The 25159-nt window shown below is 37.5% G+C and overlaps 1 protein-coding gene across 1 annotated transcript in view; it reads left to right on the top strand.

Annotated features, from left to right (window-relative positions):
• ATP10B (ATPase phospholipid transporting 10B (putative)) overlaps positions 1–25159 on the top strand; it is a 331169-nt gene that overhangs the window by 52830 nt on the left and 253180 nt on the right. Inside the window, exon 5 of the mRNA XM_068959946.1 lies at positions 13078–13214. The gene's annotated coding sequence lies outside the window, so the exon portion shown is untranslated. The remainder of the gene's footprint in view (positions 1–13077; positions 13215–25159) is intronic.

The raw sequence follows: 25159 nt of genomic DNA, 5'->3' as shown, positions 1-25159 counted from the left end.
TGCTTAAGGAGCTACAAGGCTGAAAGTGTTAATGAGACAAAACTTACTGAGCCATTTAAAACTGATTTCCTGAGAGGTATCTATTTAGCTTATGAAGTATTCCAGGATATAAGAAGCATCTATTGAGTTATACAGATCAATGCATAGTTCCTTATTATAAAATAGTACTAGAGTAATTCAGTATTATATTTAAATAGTTCAATTCACTAAAATTAGAACATAACCAGCCTGAAAGTATGTTTAAATGAGTCATGGCAGCCCAAAGAAAATATAGTTACATGCTGTTTTTATTGCATCATGTATCTTACACAAATACCCATTACACAACAGATACAGCAAAGTTGTCCAGTAAAAAAATACACAGAAGGATGCTACACAACACTTCAGACAGTATGTTCAAGTTCCTGATGTAGAGGGTCTTTTTTTTTGGGGGGGGGGGGGTATTGAAAAAGGTCAGCTTCATTATCTTTATAATACTTCTGTTCTGAGAAGCAATTCTGAGTTTATACATGAGAAGCTGTCCTGCATCTGACCAGTCCTGTATTTGGCTAGCATTCTGTTGTTGACTGGCGTTCTCCTTCCAACAGTACCCAAAGCCAACTGCTTCAGAAAAAGATGTAAAAATCTCAGTACTGAATAAATAGACAGTCCCGGCCACCCTTTGATTTGATTCCAACATGTGTCGAAGTCAGCTGGCAATCAGGACCATCACTAAAACTGTGAAGCTGCAGCAGCTATATACATGGCTGCATTGTGTTCAGCACAGTGTTGTTGCTGCCATAGGCCCTCTCTATTCCATGATTTAGCTGCTGCATTATTAACACCGAATGTAAACCTGTGTCAAAATCAACCTGCCAAAAAGCAACCTATTTATTTTTATCTCAGACAGAGTCAGCAAAGAAACATCATCCTAGGTGTTAGGTGAGCTTCAACCATAATCTGAAATTCTTTTCCTGTAATCATTTAATTCTTAATTTTTTTCCTTACTGAGACCACGAAGTAAGGTAATAATTGAATCTATGAGGCAGAAGTAACTGGACATTACATAGAGAGCTGAAATGAAAAAAATAACTTATTTCATGCTGGCCAGTCATTTATGGATAACAAGTGAATTACAGGCAAGAAAAAACAATTAAGGTGCATTTGAATCCAAATAAAACAGGTGAACAAATAACAAACTTTTCCACTTTAAGTGGTTATATATTATTTATTAATACTTATGCATTAGCATAAGTAGAACATAACTTATTTATTCATATGTGAACCTGTGGAAGAATAGCATTTTGAACTGACAAAAAACTAACTATTCGTTTTCTTACGCTACTCTAGGCACAGAGTCTATTTGTTCAGTTATATTCCTCTTTTACTCTTTGATCTTTAAAACTTAAATGGTGAAAACTCTTTCTGTTATCCCACAAGCTGAAATTACGATCACCCTCATAAAAATCTGTCCAGACTTCTCATAGAAGATTCTGAATATCTGAAACTATATCTTGTGAATAAAACTCTGAAGGGAAGTAAAAGAGCAATTGATAACGGATCCAAACACTTACTTGAAAGTAACAACTTTCTGAAGATTTTTTTTTTAGACACTAAATTTTTACCTTTCTGAAAAATCTCAGGTATAGCGATAGATAGAGATTTAGATAAAAGTATGAGCGTACATATAGGGATATCAATTAGATTTGGATCTTTTAGCATAGAAATGGATTTTGATTTTTTCAGAGTCTCATCTGGAAAATTTCCTTGTCAGCATAGAAAAGCTTACTGAATATTTACCAGGACTCATGTAAAGAAGCTCTCAAATGAAAGAAGTCATTGCATACCATAAATGCCTTTATCTGTGTACATATTCTAAGGGTCATGTCCTATATTTCTCAAGGATTTGCTATAATTTTCTGGTGAGTTTTCACCATTACCCTCCCTGACATTACTGTGAACTTTTATTTCTTTATGTAGAGCCACAAAAGTATCTTAAAAATATCTACTGTCCAAGTATGAGATACTGAGTTATGAGACACCCAGCAACTGTGAAGCCTTATGTAGTAAATGAGGTCTAGATCAGCTTCAGAAATGCCAAGTGAAGGCAGTGCATGATTGGTAATATCTTCCTGGAACATAAATTGAATAACTATGTACTTTCAGTTACTTAAGTGTTGTGCTTTATGTAGTTAATTGTCCATTTATTGTATCAGAACTCATATATAGTTATTTGTTAATACAAAGATAAACACAGGACAATTAGTAAGCTACCTTTTTAATAAAGCTCCAAATATTCTTATAAAACAATAGAAAGGAACAAACCTAGGCCTAGTGCCAATTTTCCTACTAGGTATTAATTGAGTTTACTGTAGCTCTTTCATCAGTGCACCATGATATCAACGTGTTAGACCATTACTTTCATGGAATCTGCTTTTCTGTGTGTATAATGGTTAGGAACAAAATTCATCCCTACTGGCATTTTAAATCCTTTGAAAACCAACAAGGATGAGATTTTGGGCCCAATGACAGTTATCTTAGGCCTGAGCTATAAATAGTTTCAACACAAATTGAACAAATTTTTCATTTAAAACAACCAGTACTTTTACCAGTACTTATGCACTTTTTGTGCTAAATTTGTTTTTCCTAAGAACTTTCAGGTCACCCAGCCTTACGTGAGTCTACAAGGAAGTTGTTGTCGTTATCTCTGTAAATGGTCACGGTAGACCATTTTTTGACTCTCGTCTCAAATATCTGGGGAAAAAAAAATTGCAGCACAGCTGATACCTACAGTCATGAAGGGAAGGAATGACAAAGAGCAGAAGGTAAACACAGCTTAGTTTTTGTATTTCTGCAACATATGGCCAGTGGAGCTGAGTAAAGTCAAGATGAAAGTGAGCTCTATTCAGTGTCTAGCTTCACGAGAACATAGTTTGTAGGTTTTTGAAACCAGTGGAAAGACTTCCATGAGACCTTAGGCACTGATGTAGGCTGTACAGTAGCTCTCTTCACTTTTTACATGAGCAAAGGAAAATTGTATATACTTGACAGAATTGTTACACTTTCTCTAAATAAAGCATGGGCATACACATCCAAAAAACTATTGTGTAAAAGCAAAGCTATTCACCATATTAACGCAATCTTGACAGTGGGAATGGCATTATTATAAATCAAAAGCAGGAGTGTCAGCATAAACTTTTGAATTCTTTTGATTTGTATGTTCAGAAATACGCCACTGAAACTGCAATTAAGTGGAAAGCAAATTATTTCTAAAGTCATTAATCAATGCAGGCAATGGTCAGATGTGGTTTGAGAAGTCCAATAACCGAAGACACTCATGCTCAAAGTGTCTTAAAGAGAAAGATTTAGTTCTGTTACTTAAACAATGTTTGGAATATGGGTTAAGAAGAAGCAAGGGATCAGCTATAAATGAAGTCATCCAATTCTGTTAGCAGAGGGACTGGAGGGTGGTTCTTGCAAGGTGGAATAAAACAACTTAGTTGAAGCAGGCAATGTAGCTCTTAGAGCTTGCACTGTCAGTCCTGTAGGAACACACTTAAAACCCTCAATGATCGGTAATAAAACTTTGAAAATATATATAATTTAGATTTGATATATGACTTCACAAATATTCAGTCTTTCTATTATTGACTGTTAGCAGCTTATTTCACCAAGAATAACATTCTATTTGTCAGATTTTCTAACAAAGTATACAATTTTTGTATATAATATAACATCTAATATATAATTTAATATAGTGTAGTCCTATTCATGGGATACACTCTCTCTAAAGTCCCCTAAATACATCTGCTATCTAAGGACCAGGACTATCTTTTATTATGTATTAGTCCAGCATAGATGGAGTCCTAATCATAGCTGGAATTACAAGGTGCTATTTGTAAAAAAAATAATGAGCACTTCTTCCTATGAAAGTCAATAAGGAATTATATCAGTTTTATAATTAGATATCTATATATAGAATCAAGCATATAGAATGAATTTACCCCATAAAACTACACATGAAGGATATAATTATATTTGTGTTGTACAAAGTGCTACCTAATGGGATTAGAAAGTGAGGACCTCTTGTCCAAAGCAGCAGCATAGATAGACATATTAGAAATAAAGGCTGTGTTCAGAAGACTTTAGAAAATATTTTTATGCTCAAAAATAATAATGTTATATAATATGGTCTTGCTGCTGAAATTCATGCAAAGAAGGATTCTTTATGAATTTATATGTATTCCTGATACTGAAGCTGCTTATAGCACTCTGAAAACTTTCAGTGGGACCTGATCCTGAACTAAGAAACAATTTGTTGTCCAGTTCATACTTGCCCCTAAATCATTCCACCCTTTAATTGTCCTCAGCTGCACACATTTATCATGTATTTTGAAATCTGCATCTCTCTTTTTCCGTCCCTCGAATGGTTCAGAAAGGATTATGACTATCTCTTTCCCTGCTTCTTTCAGCTTGTTTCCATCAATTGCAAGGAAGAATTCAGACTTAGTTAGGCAGTTATTTCCAAATTTTAGAAGGCAACCATACCAGAATGTGCAAACATGTGGGTGTTGATCTGGCAATGAAAGCATCAGGCCAGAATAGCTATCTAGGAAAAATACTATCCTTTGGAGAGGGTACAGCAGTGGTCTATTTCCTTTTGATATTTCTTTGCTCCTTAGTCCAGCAACATCCAGATGTACTATTTTATCAAAAACTTTCCATTTCATTAATTGAATTTTGCTTCTCTCTCCATATTTCTTTAAATATTACTGTGCTTAATAGTATGTAATGATTAACGAGCCATATTATTGCTAACATAATAACAAGTAATACATAATAATGAATGATGCTATCTGCAAATTTAAGTCATAGGCAAAAACATAATGTGAAAGTGGGAAAAACAAGGTTTTTTTCCTGCAGAAAGAGAATCTGCTACATAAAACAGTGGAGATAAGAGATCAGAATTACAGTGATGTGAAGGCAAAGAGAAATTTTATGTATTCCTTCTGTTGCTGACTTGCAGTACCACTTGATCATGACGGTAGTGAAATTTAAAAAAATTAGTTTGCTCATCTTCACAGTAAACCATCATGACTGCAGATTAAAGCCCTGTAAGAAGAACTCAGACTGGGAAGTGCTAGCCTAAATTTAAAATCTCACGAGGTGCTGTGATGACTTTGAACAGCATCTGACCTCTAGCATGTCTGAAATTATAAACTTGGAGGATATTCAAATCACTGAAAGGTAAAATACTCCTCAGTTTAATTAAGCATTTTAACAAAACAAAGAAATACATAAAAATAGAATACTTACAGAGTTACAGTTACCACAGCTTTTCACTTTGTTCAACTGACCCATCAGCACTATATTATTTGAGAGAGATTGCCTCTCATATTCAAAGAAAGGCACAAAAATATAGTGTAGTGTCATAAAAGAGTTCAACAAATACTACAAAAAAATTTATCCCATAAACTTTTCAGTGAAATTTTTCACTGTCTAGATAATGAGAATTTTCTTTAAGAAACTTCTGAGTGGGCACAATTTGTTTCCCATTCTAATTTACTACTTTTATGCCAGAAAAAATACTATGAAAGAGAGTATCCCAGAAGAGATAACACAGAAATAATTTTTTTAGAAAATGAAGACTCTAGATTACTTTCTGATCAGGCTATTTAGATAGGTAAATTAAACCTAATCCCCCCTTCTTACTGGATTAACTCCTGCCAGACTTTTGGATATTCAAAAGTGTGTTTCCTTCTCTTTCTTTAACTTGACAATTTTTTCCTTGAGCTACTGTTTCCTGTGTATAATTCTATACTCAGTTTCTGAGGAGAGCTTTTCAAGTAAGTATAATGTCTAGGAGTGCAGAGTTATCACCAATATAGATTGATTTATAAAAGCTGTAATCAAAATTTAGCATATAACTGATGAGAAAACACTAGAAAACGCATATGCAAATAGCTCATTGGTGAATGTTCATTTCTTCCTCATGAAAAGCCTATGCAAACATTTTTTTAAATGCAACTAACATTGAGGAGATTTATTAGACAACAGAAGCACCTCCTTACCAAATGGATCTGATGTGAACGAAAGATGAAATTCAGGATTCTCTGGACAGAATAAGGACTTTGAACTTTTTCTTATTTTTCAAATTCCTCAATAACTTGAAAAAGTTTGTGAACTGAGTTATGAGTTGCTCTTTTTTTTGTTTAGTTTATTGGTGAACTTAAATCTCATTAACACATCCATGTCTATGATATGATTTCTGTAAAGTAATTTTGCATAGAAAAATTGACAAACACCCAAGCCTTCAGAAGTTTTATTCAGTATGAAAACATCAGCCAGAAAGCCTGAACAAGAGACATCTCCTGCTGCCAATGACTATAAATCTATACAGAATGGATAGAAAATAAATGGCTTACTGGTTTGACTAGTACCAGCTAAGGACAAGTAAAATCAGTTGAGGAGGGTATCACTTAATGGCTAGTCTCCCTAGACAGAAACTCTACTTGTTCTTCTGCATAGCCCAGCATGCCTTAAGATGATGTGCTTGTGAACCAAATGACCCTAGTCCCAGGCCTGCAATCGAAGCAGACATTGGGAATAGTATTGTAAAGTGAATAGCTGAAGGAGACTTTTCAAGCAGCCAAATGATAAGAGGAGCTGAAGCCAGCAAAATGAAAACAAAAAATTAGAATGGAGGAAGCTGTAAATGCAGAATATGATGATTATATGTCAGCTGAAGTAATAAAGCGAAGGAGATCATCGTAAAAACTGAGGTTACAGTTAACAGTGCTGAATGCAGTAGCAAATAAACAGATTAAATTTCTCAGCTGTAGAGTGCAGTAGGTGTGATTCAGGGAAAACAATCAGAAGGGACAGCTTAGCTTTTAAAGGACAATGGCAAAAAAATCTTCCAAAGGAAAAGCCTGTCCACTGGGACATGTATGTTTTTAAATTACATTGAATTACATACCAGGGGTACTTCTGGAGCATCAGAAGAGGAAAGCGGAAAGAAAAAGTCTGCTTTGAAGTTTGCCTGTGATTGTCACCAGCGGAGATTGCTACTTTATGAATTTTTATCTCAAGTGAATGGTGCGACTGATTTGGGGGCAGAGTTGATTAGCTAACACTTCACAGCTATAATATTCACAAGAAGATCCCAAGATGGATTTCTGACCTTCCTGACTTCCTGTAATGGGTTCAAGCCAGAGAATTTCTCTCACTCTCCCTTTGTTACTCCTAAGCACACAAAATTATTAAAAAAAAAGAATCCAGGCCTAATCCTTCACGTTAGTGAATGTGATTGACAACAATTCTATGTTATTGTGAATCTAATAACATGTCTTGTTTGTCCTAAAATTTCATGTATGGGGACTATTAGCTATTTAAGAGTATTGCCTTTGTAAAAATGAAAAATAAGTAAGGTCAAAGACATCACAATTGCTAATGAGGCTTGAAAATGTGACCTCTATCTCTGTGACTCAGAAATTAAAAGACAATTAAAACCAAATCCAATATAGTCTTTGATAAATACTCAGAAGTCTCTAGGGTGTGACCTGTAATTGTTCAGTCTGAATATTGGTGATACTGTTGTATCAATTCATTAATATTTATTTTATTCTAGTTCCCAGAAACCAGTCATGGATCAGGGCACGTCATGCTAGGCACTCTAATGCGTAAAACAGCAGTCTATAGCTGAACAGATTAAATCTAATGAACAAGTCACTGATGGTTTGTACCAGCCTAGGGGTCTTCTTCATCAGGCCTGAGCCATATAAATTATCATTCTCTTCATTATAGATATCAGTAAGGTGTTTACACAGTGTTTCTTGTTTTTCCACTGCGGGACTGGAAAGTAACATGTGTCCATGGAAAGCAAAAGGTTTTGCATTTGTACTGTGCAAAGGAAACGCAGCACACGAATCTGAAATCCCTCTGAATTATGAAACCATTCTGAATTAGTTTCTAATCACAGAAGGGCCAAACGTCAACAAGAGAGCACTAAGTGCTCAGCACTGGCACCAGGAAATTTAAAACGTTCCTCAAAACAGGGCACACTTGGGTTGGCTAGGTCAAGCTGTGAATGGACTACCATCGTCAAGCTGAGCAACTGACAGTACAGATGATCCATGTGAATGCGAAGGTCAGACCTCATTAGCAATCTAGGCAACAAAACTTTTGGTTGTTTCTGCTACTTCCTGACAGGCAAATTTTTCCTTGGGGAAGAGGACATGGACCTGCATAAAGTATTCACTCTTACATTATTTGTTACCATCCTCTTGCTGCTTAAACAACTACACAAACTGTTTTGATACAGTTTTGTAAATTTTGCATTGCGGGCATAAAAACAGATTTTCAGGTCTGCTTTTGTATCTCTAATCTCTGTCCCTGCAGGGTGTCTTACGAATGGTCACTTGCTGTTTGGAGTTTAATTAAGAAAAAAGTTAAGCTTTACTTACTGGTGTTCTTACAATTAAATGCAAATATGTTTAGTAGAACTTACTTGTGTATGCAGACCTGGATTGTATAATACTGACAATCCAATAAAAACCAATAAGAAGTATAAAAGAGGCAGATTAATTCCTAAACAAGGCAGAGGAAACAAACTAAATGACAGGCTGTTTTGTATTGACTTGTGGACGGTGAAGTGGTGGCTGGTAATTAACTAAAAATCCTATTCATAATAATAGGTATTAAACAATTGTCTTTCCTAATCAGCTGTCCTCCTGTTCATGTCAGCAGATAACTGTTCAGGTTGGAACAGGTCTTTTTTTTTTTGGTATGTGCTGTGGCTAAGGTATATTTGTACATTTTTTTTAGCTTATTTTTCTCAAGCAATTTTTGGTTTATTTTCCATTGTTTCCTTCCTTGTTGGGCTTGCTTCTGTTTCCAGACCATGGATCTGAACCTGGATCATTTTCTTTTTCTGTCCTTAAGGCATGGATTCTAGCATAAAATCATACCTGTTATGTGCATGCCAATTTCCCATGGCGAAAGGGATTCTGTGATATCTCAGAAGAGTGCATGATATGTCGGAAAAGGGTGTAATAAGTGGTGGAGTGGCGTGGTATGTGGAAGGGGGGTATAACAAGTGAGAGCTGCATGATACGTCAGAAGGGAGCATGAGAAATGGTGGGAGGGTGTAATAAGTGGTGGGGGAGAGTGATAAGTGGCAGGGGGGCATGATGTGTTGGAAGGGGGCCTGTTATGTGTGGGGCATGATAAGTGGTGGTGGGGTGATAAATACATGATGAGGGGTGGTGTCGGAAGGACAACGTTATAAGCGGTGGGGGAAGGGGATAATCTGTATGGGGGGGAGGGTGTGATACATGCCTGGGAGAGTGTGATATGTAGTGGGGGATGATATGTTGGAATGGGGGAATGATCAGTTATGGGTGGGCATGACATGTCAGAAGGGGCTGTGGTGCGGAGGGGTGATATGTAGCTGGGGAGATGATATGTCAGAATGAGGGAGTGATAAGTGGTGACGGGATGTGGGGGGAGATAAGTGACGGTAGGGGTGATAAGTGGTGGGGGGGCATGATAAGTGGGGGGAGTGATATGTAAGAAGGAGGTGAGAGGGAGGGACAACACAGCAAGGCACAAGCAATCCAAGTGGTTCCCAGAGAGCACTGATGATAGCTTTCTAATATAGATTGTAGAGGAGCCAATGAGGAGAGGTGCTCTGCTGGACCTCATACTTAAAATAAGGAAGGGCTGGTTGGAGATGTGAAGGTCAGGAGTAACCTTGGCTGCAGTGACCATGAGATGATGGAGTTCAGGATCTGGTCAGGAGGAAGCAGGGCAACAAATAGGAGCACAACCCTGGACTTCAGGAGAGTAGACTTTGGCCTCTTCAGGAACCGGCTTGAAAGAGTCCCATGGGAGACAGCCCTAGAAGGAAGAGTGGTCTAAGAAAGCTGGTTAATATTCAAGGATCACTTCCTGCAAGCCTGAGAATGGTGCATCCTAATGAGCAAGAAGTCGAGTACAGTGGGCAGGGGACCTGCATGGATGAACGAGCTCCAGGCAAAAATCAAACAGAAAAAAGAAGCGTACCGAGGTAGAAGCAGGGACAGGCCAGTTGGGAGGAATACAGACACGTCGTCCAAGTTTGCAGGGATGGGAATAGGAAGGCCAAGGCTCATTTGGAATTTAATCTGGCAAGGGATGCCAGTCAGCCTCACCTCCATCCCTGGAAAGGTGATGGCATCCTGGACACTGTCTTTTCAGGGATGCCCAGTGATAGGACAAGAGGCAATGGGCACAACCTGAAACATAGCAAGGTTCGTCTAAATATAAGGAAAACTTTACTGTGAGGCTGACTGAGCATTGGAGCAGGTTTCCCAGACAGGTTGTGGAGTCTCTTTCCTTGGAGATACTCAAAAGCCATCTGGACACACTCCTGGGCAATGTGCTCTCGATGACCCTGCTTGAGCAGGGGGGTTGCACTAGATGATATCTAGAGGTCCCGCACTAGATGATATCTAGAGGTCCCTTCCAACCTCAACCACACTGTGATTCTGTGATATGTGGCAAGGCTGCATGATAAGTGGCAGGGTGGTGTGATATGCGGAAGGGGGTGTAACAAGTGGAGGAGGGCATGATAAAAGCCGGGGATGTAATGGTGTAATAAGTGGTAGGGGGATGTGATAAGTGGCCAGAAGGCGTAATGAGATGTGGGTCCGCATAATAGGTGGGGGGGGCATGATAAGTCACAATGAGGCATGATTTGTGGGAGGTGTGTAATAACTTGAAGGGTGTGATAAGTTGTGATGGGGGAATGATTTGCTGGAAGGGGGTGTGTTATGTAGGGGGTAGTGATAAGTGATGGGAAGGTGATAGGAGTCGGGGGTAATATGTGGCAGGAGGTGATATGTCAGAAGGGCAACTTGATAAGTAGTGGGGGATGATAAGAGGCGGGGGTGTGATATGTTGGAAGGGGGGAGTGATAAGTGGCTATAGGGAAAGGGATAAATGATGGGGGGGGGGGGGATGGTAACTGGGGGGGAGGGGGTTGACACCTGGCAGGAAGGGTAATAAGTTGTGTGTGTGTGTGGGGGGGGGTGATAAGTGATGAGGGAGGTGGATCTGTGGCCTGGGTATGTGATATATGGCCATAGGGTGGTATGTGGCTAGGGGGTGATATGTCAGAATAGGGGCCTCATAAGTGGCAGGCAGGTGATACGTGGCAGGGTCAGAAGGGGGAAGTGGTAAGTGGTGGTGGTGGGGAGGTGATATCACTCCCCCTCCACTCACCACTCCATCATACACACCGCTTCCAACACTTCACACCCCGCTGCCACTTATCTTCCTTCCAGACTGCAGGGTTTTCTGGCATAGAGAGTTAGTTGGTGGATCTGTGTGTCAGTGATTACACAGGCAGCGCATGGAAGAAGCCTGTGTGTTAACCTTTATGTATGCATGTGAAATATGACTGTCTTGATGATCAATAAAAATAAGAGACCTTATTACTTGACTTGACACACTGCATACAAATGCTGGGGAGAAAGAGTAAAGTAATGCTGACTGGTTGTGAGTAACAGCACTTTCTTGCTACTGTAATTTTAGAAGGTTTTCTCAAATATCTGGAGGGTATTTTGGTCCTGAGGACCCAAATACAATAGGCTAGTGTGTGAGAGTCCCATTCCATTTGAGTTTTTTCCCCCGAATGTCATAGGGAACATTATCTGATTCCCTTGGAGAGCAATTTTTTTTTTGATCTTCTAGATGAAATTTCAATCAAAGTACTTCAGAGATACGCAGTTTTTATGCTAATTTTCCTGTTGTATGCTCATGAATTTATGGGAAGATTAAGGGACCTGTGACTTTAGATGACAGACATGCGGGTTACTTTGATACCATGGCGAGTTGTTCTACCTTATACCCCGTGGGGAAAGAAAAGTTGTATTTCTTGTTTCAAAATCTTTGGATGCAGCATGTCATCTTTTTATAACTGAGGATTTTTTTTCTATTTTCTGACTTCATTAATCCTCACTACTGTTGATTTACATTGTCAAAAATTCATGTTTTGCTAAACTGCTCGGTTATGTGCTGTGACTTGACTAATTGGTACAAACACACAGTAGTAACAATGAGATGTCCTGCCAGACCCATGGAAACTACAAATAATGAGAGATTCTCGTGAACTAAGGCAAGACAGCTTCTTAGCTGTTGGAAAAACTGCAGAAGCATTGATAAATCTGGTATATCTTTTTGTCCTTAAAATTATGCATCTTGACATACTTAGGAAGGCTATTATCTTTGTCCTTTTTACATGTTTCTCATTTTGCTTATTGAATTGTGGTTTATTTAAGCTGAATTTTAAACTAAATAATTTTGTTTTAGTATAAGTGTTTACTTAAACATAATGAAAGATATCTTTATGTGAATGGGAGATTCCATGTTCTTGTTCTGCAAATAGTCAATTATCAATTATTTTTGAATAAACAATAATATTTGCCTCTAGCACATGACTCAGAAGTCACAACTGGTACAGACCAAACCACAGTGTCAGAATGTGTTTCATTTTTTATTTCGTATAAATGAATTAGATTAACCATAGGCCTGTTATAAATCCCCAGGGCCAGATTTTGGGTATGGATTTAATATTATTAGAAAAAAAAATCTGATTCTAAACAGAACCAGTTAACTGAAGGACACTTCATTTTCTTCTTCATAGCTTGGAGACAAAATACTACTTGTCCCGTGAGTTTCTGGCCATGCCAGCTGACTGACCTTTTACTAGTCACTGAATCAAGAACAGGCTGTATAATTTGGTAGCCTGAACGGTAAGAGAGAATTTTCTGAGATGAGCCAATCACAGAAAATAATTCTGCATTGAGTGACCCTGATTTAATTCAGTCTATATTTAATAGAAACATAAAGCAAATAGGTTAGTAATGAAATTTTTTAATTATTTCAAAAGGGCAAGCTTTGAGAAATTAAGGGAACTTGTCAGTGAGTTCAGCTGTGCTGAAGAGCTCAAGCTCTTCAGTGCGGATGAGGCTTGAGTTTTTTGAGTATTTCTTTATTAATTAATAATGCATAACTCTCCAGAGTTGTCTTTACAAACTTTCCCATTTCTTGCAGGAAACGGTCTCAAACCTACTGGATGAACGGATACTCAAGAGAAGAATATTAGGAATGTGCAGAGAGCCTACAGGGAATGGAGAAGGGGCTTGATCAGCAAACATGATCTCCTTCAGAAGTCAAAGAGTAGAGATAAGGTAAGAACTGGCAAAAAGTATGTTATCTTAAATTTTGTAAAATTAAAACAAATAATGAATAATTCATTTTTAATTGGAGGGAGGCCAAAAACAGTAAAAATAAAGATTTTTGGTTCCCGTGAAAATCAATATATTGCTTATTTTTCAGTGAAGAGAGTGTTGAACTGGAGGGTTTGAAAAGTAGTTCCCTGAGGACTAATAGTCATAAGAGCTCTGAAAAATTGCCACATCGGGGCAAAAATTAAGCTTAGATGTAGTGCGTGTGGTGACATATGCTGTGATAGGAATTTCTAATAGATGTATCGCTTTAGAAATAGATATCTAGTTGCCTTTAATATTGCAATCCCCAGCACAGATCTGTGTGGAGACCGTCTTAAGCAATCAGTGTGATTTACTTCTGAAAATACGTTGAGCTGTATCGTTTCCCTGTAATCTAGGGATCATGGCCTTTGCAGGGAGTGCTAGTTCCTCAGCGTTCCTGCAGCATGTCTTAGCATGTCTTATTACCTCTGGGGAAGGCCTTTTTCAAGGGCTTTGTGACATTATGGCTGTGTGAGGCAGGGAAAGACCAGCTAGGATGTGAGTCATCACATTTGTCCTCTATATTGCTTTTTTATTTCTGTGCTTCACTCAAGTGCTCCAATGTATACCTGTTGGCTACCTTGACTCCTCAAGCTTGGGGATTGCATTTAACCTTTTGTCATAACTCACTCTGTGGAAAATAGAACAAAATATTACAATTATAATTTTATATACATTTACAACCATCTTAAACCTTTGTCTTTTGTATATTGTATATATGAAAAACTTCCCCTACTTTTCTCCTGCCGTAAAAAGGGGCTACCAATTGGTTTATGAAGCAAAGAAGGTCCAGTCACCTCTCAAACCAGAATATATACGTTGCAAAGACTTTTCTTTCCAACATTGCTTTTTTATCTGTGGGCTTTAATGGAGTCCCTCGTGCTGAAAATATCTTTGAAGAAAAGTGAAAATAAGCTGTCAGTTGCCATAGACACATCTATGTGAAAACCCTATGTTTCTCTTTTAGTGTGTGACTGCACCCTGATATGTGCTATACCTAACGGACTGAATGTCCCCGTCTTAATCCTAACATGCACTGTCACTTTTGTGCAACTCCCTACACAGCTAATTCAAACAGCTTGCTTTCATTGCAGTCTGTATCAATTTTGGCAATTTGCTGCAGGAGGCATGGCACCAAAAGCTCAGTGATAGCTCATAATAAGCCAGTCTCTTTGCTGTAAAGATAATTGTGAACATCACTAAATGGATTCTGTGCCAGAGGGGAATGGGTATCCTTCCAAGAAAGCTTTCCATTTATCCTGTGGTGTCAAACACAACAAACACATTGTAATCAGCCTGAGCTTCTTGGGATTTCTGGGACTGGAAATTTCTCCTACAGTGAAAATCCAGTACATTCATATGTGGGACAGCAGCGCACTCTCCACCTTGTGATGTCACACAAGAAGTCCTAGGCTAAACATGGTTTGCTATTTCCTTCAAAAATCTGTCCATCCAGACACATCATGCTGAAGGGTTAGATATTGTTTTACCATTATAATAACATTAAAATTTGGCATGGACAGAATTTAGAGGCACTGCTACATAAGGAGTAACGTAGAGAAAACATTTTACCTACTTAAAATTCTGTCATAAACAACATACAATATATATCCTTTACAATATATTTATACGATAAATAATGAATGAAGTGGGAGTAACCTGAGAAAATATTGATAAATCCATCTCTAATAAATCCATTTTCTAGAAAAATGATTTTATGAAGAGATAACAATAACATTGCATTGGTGAAATCACCAGCTGATAGGTCTCTACCTGTTCATCTGATACAGTATTTCTGGTGTAGTTTGAAAAAAGACTGCTTTTTTTTTTTTATATCTCACCTTACTTATTCCAGGCTAAAGGCAAGTCCAGAATTGATAGAAACACTCAAAGCTCTTCTGAGGCCCTGAGGGATTCTGTTCTGAGGAAGGACAGTTTACACTGGTAGAGTACTGGTTCCTAAACGTGCCTCCTACAAATATTGTATGAGCCAAGACTTTAAAGAGGAGGAGGAAAGGAACTTGTTAGCCAAATATATTAGTGTGTGCTGCAGGAATGCATTAACTGCCCCATTATTAAAGTCGCTTCTGAGTGTACACTTGCAGTTAATGGTAATTATATCCCCCCACTGAAAAATACAAAAGAACAATGATACTATTAATTTATTTACTCTATGAAAACAGCTTTGGAAATGTTCTCTAAAAATTTTTAAATAATTGTATTAAAATGGAGAATTCAACTTAAAGAAGTATTGGATTTATCTAGTTGAATGCAGAGAGGAATAAATAAACTCTAATTTGAAAAAGTATAAAATAACAGCAGTTATAAGTGAAGACAACCTACCAACCTCTGGCTAGATACCGCATGAGTCCTAAAAGTCTGTAAGACGAGGAAAGAGAATCCAGAGCAAGAGGAATCTGTTTGTACTTTCCTAATTGCAGATGAGGGGATATCACAGGCATTTGGGCTGCCCTGTGTTGCCACTTTGTGGCAACGGCCTTATTAGGAAAATTAGGAATTAGGAATTGCTCTAGTGTAAATGTAGTTGCCTCCAATCTGCCCAGCAATCTCCTGAATCTTCAGTAAAAATGCCAGGGTATTTGTCTCCAATCTGCTCAGCTATTTAGCTTTGACCTACCTGTTAAAAAAAAAATGACTGCATGACCCTGACAAAACAGGTACTGACACTAAGCAGCCGCTTCTGCTGGAGATGGTGAAAGGCTGGTGCCAAAGCCGTGTAGCTGCATTACAATGGGACAGTGTCAGCACTCAGCCTAAAGGAGATGGAGTGTATAAGACACAAAGGCAGGCAGCTCATTAACACGGTTAGAGTACTGTAGTAACATATGGAAGAATTTCATGATTAGAGGTGGTCAGAGTGTAAAAATGTCTGCTCCTGGCTGTGTGCACTTGCCACTAGATGTGCTTCCCACCCTTTTCCCTTGTGGAGGCACATAAGAAACTTTAGATTCCTTTTGTGAATTGTTAGAAGAGAAAAGAAAATGCTCTACCCGTAGTATTGTGGTTAATCAGATAAGCTGTCATTACATTAAGTCAGATCTTTATTATAATTCAAAGTCCATGATATGTAAGAAGTGTCCAGGATTTTTTTGAGTGTTTATCTCAGCTGGAGTTCAGAAGTAGGAGAGATTCGTGAAGGCATTGTGGGGGTTGTTCACACTTAGGGTAGACTGATGTGTGAAGCATTCCTGCCCCTCTCTCCTGCAGACCTCCTGAAATGGTAACTCCATTTAATCTGGTTTGGTCTGGAAGGCAGAAGGACAGAAAGAGCAGAATGTTTGTCTTGTGCAGCGGGAAAGGTGGAAATAGAAAAAGGCGGCAGTATGTATTTATCTGAGTGCTTTGAAAGGAGTAAGGGAAACAGTTGAAGGATATAATGCCCTCCAAAACTACAAAAATAGTAGGCAGATCTTTACGACGCTTCTTGCTTCCTCTGAGTGCTCCTGAACGCTTCCGTAAACTCAGTGGGATTCATCACATCCTCCTTCTGCCAAAGCAAAAGATTCCCATCAGTTTATGTAATAACATTATAATATTGTGCCTATTAAAAATAGAATGTTACCAAATACCTCTCCTGAAAATCAAAGTCTGTACATCCTGAGTGGTTTCCATGATGTTAATGAAATTTGTTTTTACATTGAGATTATTTTTTTAAAGCAGTTAGGCTTGTTCCATTCCAAAAAGGAATTAACCTTGAATGGCAAAAGAAAATGCCTTCCTAGAAGTAATAGCTCATAACCTAAATTTCTGGTAAAATGTTTTTCATTTGAGCTTGTTTGATATAAAGCTGAAATTTCTTGGGCAATTAACCATTACTGATGAACAACAGAGGAATTCCTTGAGCAAACTCATGCATAACATGTCAACATTTAATTCACTGAAGCCCTAAGCCATATCAGTGAAAGGATGGTGCCATCTGGGAATGGAGGAAGGGGTTGTCTCCTGCGGGGACTCCATAGTCTCCCGGATAAAGTCTCTAGCAGATAGGCAGATTGTCAGCGTCACATAATCCTACCACTGGAACACATTGTGACACTTCACTACTTATTTCTAAACCACTAATCAGTGAGAAGGAAAGTGAACTTTACCTACCTGCCGTCTGATTAATGCATACGAAGTGTAGGATCAAGGCCAACTTTCTAAATCTTCTGTCATTGCAAAGGGGAACCGGAGGAGAATTGTGAGGGCCGAACTAGGATATTACCATTGTTTTCCTCTCCATGCTTTCACTATCACTCTTCTCATTGGAAAAAGAACAGAAGTGTATTTTTTTGCTGCCTAGACAATGGAAGGTCCTGTTTCCCCACCTAGATTATCTCAACCTTCTGACCTAGCTAAAAACCAGTTTATAATTTGCATTAAGCACCCAGCTACTAAAACACTTCAGAATTAGGAGAGGAAGGGTGTAGTGTTTATGAAATAATTGATGTGATCAGGTCAAGGTCAAAAGGTGTATTGGAAAATAAACTGTGCCTCTTTTATGTAATTCAAAGGAAATAAAATAAAGCAATGGGTTAGAGAAATAGATGGAATAGAATTCAGTAATATTTTTGTGTGCCTCTTCCTTATATAAATTGGCTACTTGGAGACTGACTATTTGAATCTAGAATGAAGTAGCCAAAAATTCAGAAGACAGTGATTGAGATGTTAAAAGGGAATGCTCTGCCATTAGTATTCTGAAGTGTGCTCAGTCTCAAATATCTTGCTGCAGCATCTGCTTCCAAAATGAGTAATGAGGGAGAAGAAAGGAGAAGAGAAAAAAGCTGAGACAACATTTTATAAACAGTGAAATTGAGTTTTAAGAAAGAGACACCACTGTGGAAATTGAGAGGCTTAGCCTAATATTGGTTCCTCAGCAGCAAGTAAGAAGAATGGGTTAAGAAGTCCTAAGATGGCCTGAGCCATAAGATTAATCGTTAAAATTGTTTATGTATACTTTATAATTCTGAGGAGAGTGAAGACTGGGTAAAGATTTTTTTTTGTAATGGTGATCCGAAGACAGTTACCTTTTCTTTTTAAAGATGCTTTCTCCTGTTGACTTCGAGTACTTACTACTGGACTGACATTGGTATTATGCTGAGAAATAAGTTCTGTAGCTGAATCCAGTAGTGGTAGACTTCCCTAGCGCTTTAGCAGACACAGCATGAACTTGCTGTCTATATAGTGTATAAAGCTATCTTAACTATTAAAAAAAATATTCAAATTATCGGAAGCTGACTGGGACTGAACTTGGTACTTTTTTTTATCTGCAGTATCATGACGTTGATACTGATCTTATTGTGTCATACAAGCACAGAATAAAAAGATTTTTTCTGTACCCCATCAGAATTATAAAGAATGAATTCAAGACAATCCAAGAGGTTGTAACTTCATTCTTTTAGACTTGGTCAATAGCATTCTGATGTCTCAAGTTCTTCAGCTACAAATCAAATACAGATTTTGACCTTAACTATCAAAAATATTTGAGCACTCTTAATATCATCAAAGTTTCATTTTTTACCTTACTAGTTTATCTAATTTTATCACGTGTCATTATCACATTTTATCATGTTGGGCTTTGCATTTGGAAAGCAAACAATCCCGATGTTGCTTTAGATCCGGATTCCATTTTTTCTGAGTGTCTGGAACATGTTCTAATTTACTCACACTGAATATATAATTATATGTTCTTAATTAAAAAGCTACATTTCCAAAGTTGCCCTTCAAATCTTGCTAAAGGTACAGATAGGTAAATACCTATGTTAGCTTTTTAAATTCAAAATTTTCATACTAAAAATCTTTCCTATAAGCTTTCAGTAAAGTGAAAAAGGCAGCACAGTTCAGTCATCCCTCCTCTGTGTTTATCCCCTGAGACTGTAATATCTTTCAAAGAATGAGTGCAATTATATGCTGATATCATATTAACTTTTTTACTTCATTATGCAGTTTGCTTGATTCTTTTGATTAATAGGAGTATTGTTAGAAACAGTGGGGAAAAAAACAACCTGTGGCTGCGTGCTCTGGTAGATAAAGCAAGATTTCAAGACAGAGATACCACTCATTTATCCTATTTACATTTATTATTTCCTCTCAAGACACTATGTGTAATGGATAGGAGGTACTGAAATCGATAAACATCTAATGACTAACTTTTGAAAAGACAATGAAGATATACTAATAAAACAAGGTTATAAAGGTTACAAAGCAAGGTTATGACAAAGAATGAGATGCAACAATCCTGGAACTGCCACACCGTAGCTTCCTTGAATAGGTGGATATTGTCCATTGGCAAATATGAACTTTTCAGTCCTAACTCACAGCCATGGGCCTCAGTGCTGTGGAAGACAACTCCTGAATAAAAGATAATAAAGAAAAAATGTAAGTAGCTCAGAATATAGAATAAATTAATCAAATTCTTTAATTTTTTAAATCTAATTAGTAATCCAACAACAATAGCAACAAAAAAAACAAAAATAGCACAACTGAGGATCGAGTGAATAAGCTTTAGTCCTTGTAAGTCTAAAGGACTGGGAAACCCCAGAAATGAGGATTCTTCTATGAAAATAAGGGTGGTGGTGTTTCTTTAAATTGCTGTTGTGATTTTTAAATCCATGCAAGAATAGTAGGAGAAATTGTTTTCCAAATGGCTAAAAATATTTTTAATAGAATTATTACAAAATAAATAAATATCAAAATGCTTCTTTTTCTGATTGTGCAGAAGTTATAAAATAGCTTTTAATAGCTTTTTAAAAGCTGCATAAAGGTTTTTTAGTTTTTTTTTTCTTTTTCTTTTTAGCCAGTCGTAACAGAGACAAACGCCCAGTTTCCCCTACAGCAGTAGAAATGCTGGTCTGGAACTTGCAGGTTAGAGAATGTCACCCTCCAAGTTTGTGATTGCTTTAAGGGAAAATGAGAGAGAGCTCTGGGTAGGTAGCCAGTGAATTCACAGTTGATGAGATTGGTGGTTTTCCCGGTGGTGACCAACTGATTGAAGGATGGGAGGGTTTCAATGTCCCAGTCCTGGGCTAAGTGTTTCATAATATTACTTTTTCAATTTGGACCATACGTTCTTCATCACATATGGCTCAGGACTAGACTAAACAAGACTAAAGGCCTTTCTTCCCTCCCCCTTAATGCCCCTTTAATGCATTGACATAATTTGTAATACCGCACTGTTCATGGATTATAGTTTAAGGAAACACATATAAAAGTAAAGTTCACTTTGTCCATGAACTATTAAGCCCTTGAGTGGATAAAATCTAACAGTTTCAAAAGTCACAAGAACTGCAGTACTCGGCCCTTTTTCACAGAAGCTGCCAGTTTCTCTGAAATTTCCCAGTTCTTTCAGTGGTAAAGGATTTTGTCAGACTGCATCACTGTTAGGGCTTTTCTGCATATGTTTGTAAGTTTAAAAATGTCCATCTAGTTAAATGTTTATTTGATTCCCTGGACTGTAAAGGAAATGGGCAGCTACAGCTGTGCCAAATTTTTTATTATATTAAAGATTCAGAAGATATAAGTGGAAATGACCAAACCAGCTATCAGAGTTATGTTCATATTGTTTCATTTTGCTTTGTTTTGTTTTTGTTTTTGTTTTGTTTTATAGCATTTAGGTAAATTCATATCCATTCCTATGAATCACACACAATATATCCTGTGAAGATTAGCCATGTACCAAAACTGAGGGTTATCAATAACTGCAACTAGTGCACAAACGTTCTCTGATATGTTAATATAATGTATCCTGCAGTATTGGACTATCCTAGGACAGTCTGTGTTTTATGAATAAATTTTGCATTAAAATTGCAATGTGTAGCTTGGATAGGAGCAAACTACAGCATCTTGTATTTCCCTTGGCTCTGAATCTGCATTGCTAAAGAGAATCAATTTGGGCAAGTTGGTTGAGAACTAAATCAATATCTGTCTCTGTCTTCACCAGGGGTGTTTGGAACGGTGAAGCAAACTATAGCCACATACAGAGCATTTGCACTGTATCCCAATTATTTTGGATATCTTCAGCTTTAGGTATGCATGCCTCACCTCTGTTTATTTAGGTCACTGTTACAGATTTTCCTGCAGCAAACTGGCTGGCCATGCCTCTGTAGCACCTCGAGCTGCCATTTTCAAGATAATGCTAACAATATTCTTCTGTACCAGTCTGGCTTCTTGAGTCGTGTGCTGAGGCACCAAAGAACTGGGATAATTCTTTCACCCAGCACTGCAAATTTTCTTTCTTCTGTGGAAGCTTCTGGATCTACTTCTACCACTGCTGATCAGCCTAGCAATGTGCCTCTAAATCTATCTAGCTCTCATATTCTGTGTACATGTGGGGATAAAGCAGTAATAACCATATTTATCGTGACATCCAAAATGCTTGCTTCCTTTGCAGCCCTGTAGTGAGGTAAGTCAAAAAACCACAAAATATTTTTTTTATATCTTTTTCTGATGTAGTATTTTACTTTAACAATAGTATAAAATGGAAATAAGAAAGCTACTTCCACATGGAAAATTCTATTTTTCCTTCAATCCAGCAACTTGTTAGGATCTGCAGGTATATATTTTATATTTTATATAAATTATATTTCATTTTCCCTGTTTTTCCTCTCTTTAGAAAAGTCTCAACATCTTTTATATCCTCTGCATCTGTTATATCACATAAGGTTGCCATGGCAGCGCTACAAAAATATTCAGAATCACAAGATTTTTATGAATCATTCTAGCCAGGTTTCTGAAATTAAAGAATGAAACAAATAACACGAAAGTTACCCTGATGTCTATGTATCTCATGGGCCTTTACCCCAACAGTCCTGTCATCAATACTAATGATGACGGTCTCCGTTTACAGATGTGTATACGTACTATGCATGTTGTTATAGTAGCAGCGCTGAAGTGCTGGTTTTACATCAGTGGTTTGCTTTCCTTCCCCCAACCCAGCCCCCACCATTAAAAAGGGTTTAACAGCATATTCATCTGCAGTCACAGTTCAGTTTCTCTACAAAAGACAAACACAGAATTACGACAGGTCATCTCTTCTCTTCTGTTCCCTGTCTTCAGGCAGGGTCAAGTGTACTATGCCGTTCTTCACAGATGCTTGTACAACCTGTTATTATAGTCTGCACTAATGGAAGCTCAGCCTTCACATGTAATCCCAAAGTGGGATCCTTAGACTGTCCTTGCTGCTAAAAAAGACCCTTTTCCTAATGTCTCACGTGAATCTTTCTTCAAGTAATTTAAGGCCATTGCTTCTTGTCCTGTTACTACCAAACACAGAGGAGGGATTGCTCCTTTGCTCTCACCAGCATCTTTATGAAGTGAAGATTCTCATCATAATTTCTAATTGTCTATGCAATTTCTTCTGCAAGAAATTTTTCACTTTTAGGATCATTTCTAGATCTTGCATCGTTCTCCTTGTTCTCTTCTCCAGCTCATTTCTAGATCTTGCATCGTTCTCCTTGTTCTCTTCTTCAGCTGGCTCCAACCTTTAATGCCTAAAATCAGATATAAAACTTCAGGTAATATGTTTCTAGTACCAGCACACAAGCAGAATGCTAACTTCATGTCTCTTACAGGATCTGCTCCTGTTTCTGCAGCACAATACAGTAGCTGCTTTTTCCCAATAGCATGACATGAACTCACACTCAGCTTAGCATCCACAATAGTCCCTAGATCCTCTTTTGCAGAGCTGTTGCCTATATTGTTTCTAATGTAGCTGAAAATTCCTGCTAGGTGTAGCAAATTTGAGTTGTTCTTTTGCATAGCATCTTTTTTTTCAGACAAAATCTCCTACTTGCAAGATCAATTTGAGTTCTGAGCATATCCTTCTAAGTACTGGCAATCTTTACTAGTCTGAAAATTTAATAAGGCTAATCTTCATTTCATCTGCCAGGACAATATGAAATTATTGACAAAGAACATATGCTTGTGAAACCCTGTTCAATACATCCTTCTGTTTTGTTAATGCTTCTTATCTGTTCATTTTTAAAATCAGAGAAAAACCTCCAACGTATCAAAACGATGGAGAACTCCCATAAGCACCAAGTATCGCTTTTCAGGTGTGCTGTCCTTAAGTCATACTGAAATGGGGCTCAATATGTCTGCATTGCGCCAATATTTTTAAACTAGCTTAGAATAGATATCAAGTATCAGAACTGGTCCAGATAGTAGTAGTGTGTCAGAACTGGTCCAGACAGTAGTGTGGAGCCCCAAGGGAGATAATGGGTACAGCCTACTAGCATTTCATAGGTACTTGCACAAGCATGATTAGACTGTTTTGAGAATCCAAACTGTACTCTAAATTGTACTTACTCAGGCTGTTAGCTAAAGAGCTTTTGCAAATTTTACGTCATGACTATAAGTTACACAATGTCACTAAAATAATTTAAAATAAAATAAAATAAAAATTAAATGCAACATAGACATTGCTAGCTCCAGGAGAAATTTTATCACATACACGAGCACCTCTATGTCAAGTATTATGCTACAGTAGCTAATCGTTTTTGTGACCTAGTTAGCTTTTCTGTTCTCCTGTACTGTGCTGTGCAAGCCTACACTGAATCATACCAAGGAATATGCTTTTCCATGCAATATCATATAGAGATGTTATGTTTGCCTTAACAGAAGGAGAAAGATGAGTTACTCCTACTAAAATTATGATTTCACAAAATTACTGCTGTAGAGTATGTATGGCAGCAGCACGCACAGAGTACGTGTTGGTGTGCTGCGATCCTCAAGAGTGGTTCTATCACAAAGATTTGGAAACCAGAAGTTTTGAATAAGATTATTGTAACTGATGACTGAAGCTTTCTTTCTAAACTAAGGCCAAAACACAGCACTTTAAACAGAAATGAAAATTTCTGTGAAGTGAGAAAGGAAGAGATTGCAGGAGACAACGAGGAAACATCACCCATTCACTTGCAATTCACAAACCTTAGTGCGGCTCCTGCCATACTTCTTTTCAAGACAAGGTTTTCATTGAGCTACTTATTGTACTTTTTCTAAAACGTGTATCTTAGTGATATTGTTGCTAACAAAGCATAATCAGCAGAAAAAAAGTCCTTCAAAACTGTCCAGCTGCTACGTTTGCTCTGTTACTTTAAATATGAAAATTTCCTTGAATTCAAAATGATGTCCTGGGAAGATATTCAAGTGGCCATTCCAGTAAAATCTTTCCGCTCTTCTGTGATATAAAACATCATTATCATTTGTTGATTCCTTGTCTTTCAAGGAATGCTATTTTAAAAATTTCCTTAGAAGGAATAAGAAGGAGAATAAAATCATTAACAAGATGGTAACAAAGAAGCAGAAAAAAATACATTACTTCAGAAAGGCTGCTATACTGCTAGACTTACGAGACAGAAATTCTGCAGTATATGTATGTAGAAGACATGGGAGGATAAATATTAGGTTCTGTATGTGCTGCTATTGGAAAACACTTTTTTTTCCTCCTTTGTTTTAAAAAATAGGGGATGAGAGGATAAATTAAAAAAAAACTTTACTAAAATTCTGTAGAGCTGGAAGATGAAAATATAAAATAAACCTAACCATTCTATCTTAAAAATGTAGCATTTTCTATATGAACTTCGAGTCTAATATTTTAATGAAAACCTGGAAATGTATTGCATTGCCTACATAAATAGGGATCAATCTCGGTTTTCTGCAGATTAAGTATGTTTAGTACACCTAACTACAGGGTTGTGTATCTAGAAATAAAGAAAATATGCTATTCCACACAGATTGAGACCCAATCTTTTAAAATTTGGGAAGATATAAGACTGCAGGGAATAATAAACTGAACGTGACCATCCAGTTTGGTCATGTAGGTGAATGAGATGCCTGGATGTATTAACTAAGGACATTGAACAGGA

This window comes from Struthio camelus, chromosome 13 (genome assembly GCF_040807025.1).
Source record: "Struthio camelus isolate bStrCam1 chromosome 13, bStrCam1.hap1, whole genome shotgun sequence".
Lineage (NCBI taxonomy): Eukaryota > Metazoa > Chordata > Aves > Struthioniformes > Struthionidae > Struthio > Struthio camelus.
The sequence above is the reverse complement of the archived record's forward strand: the minus strand, read 5'-3'. Positions and strand labels throughout refer to the sequence as shown.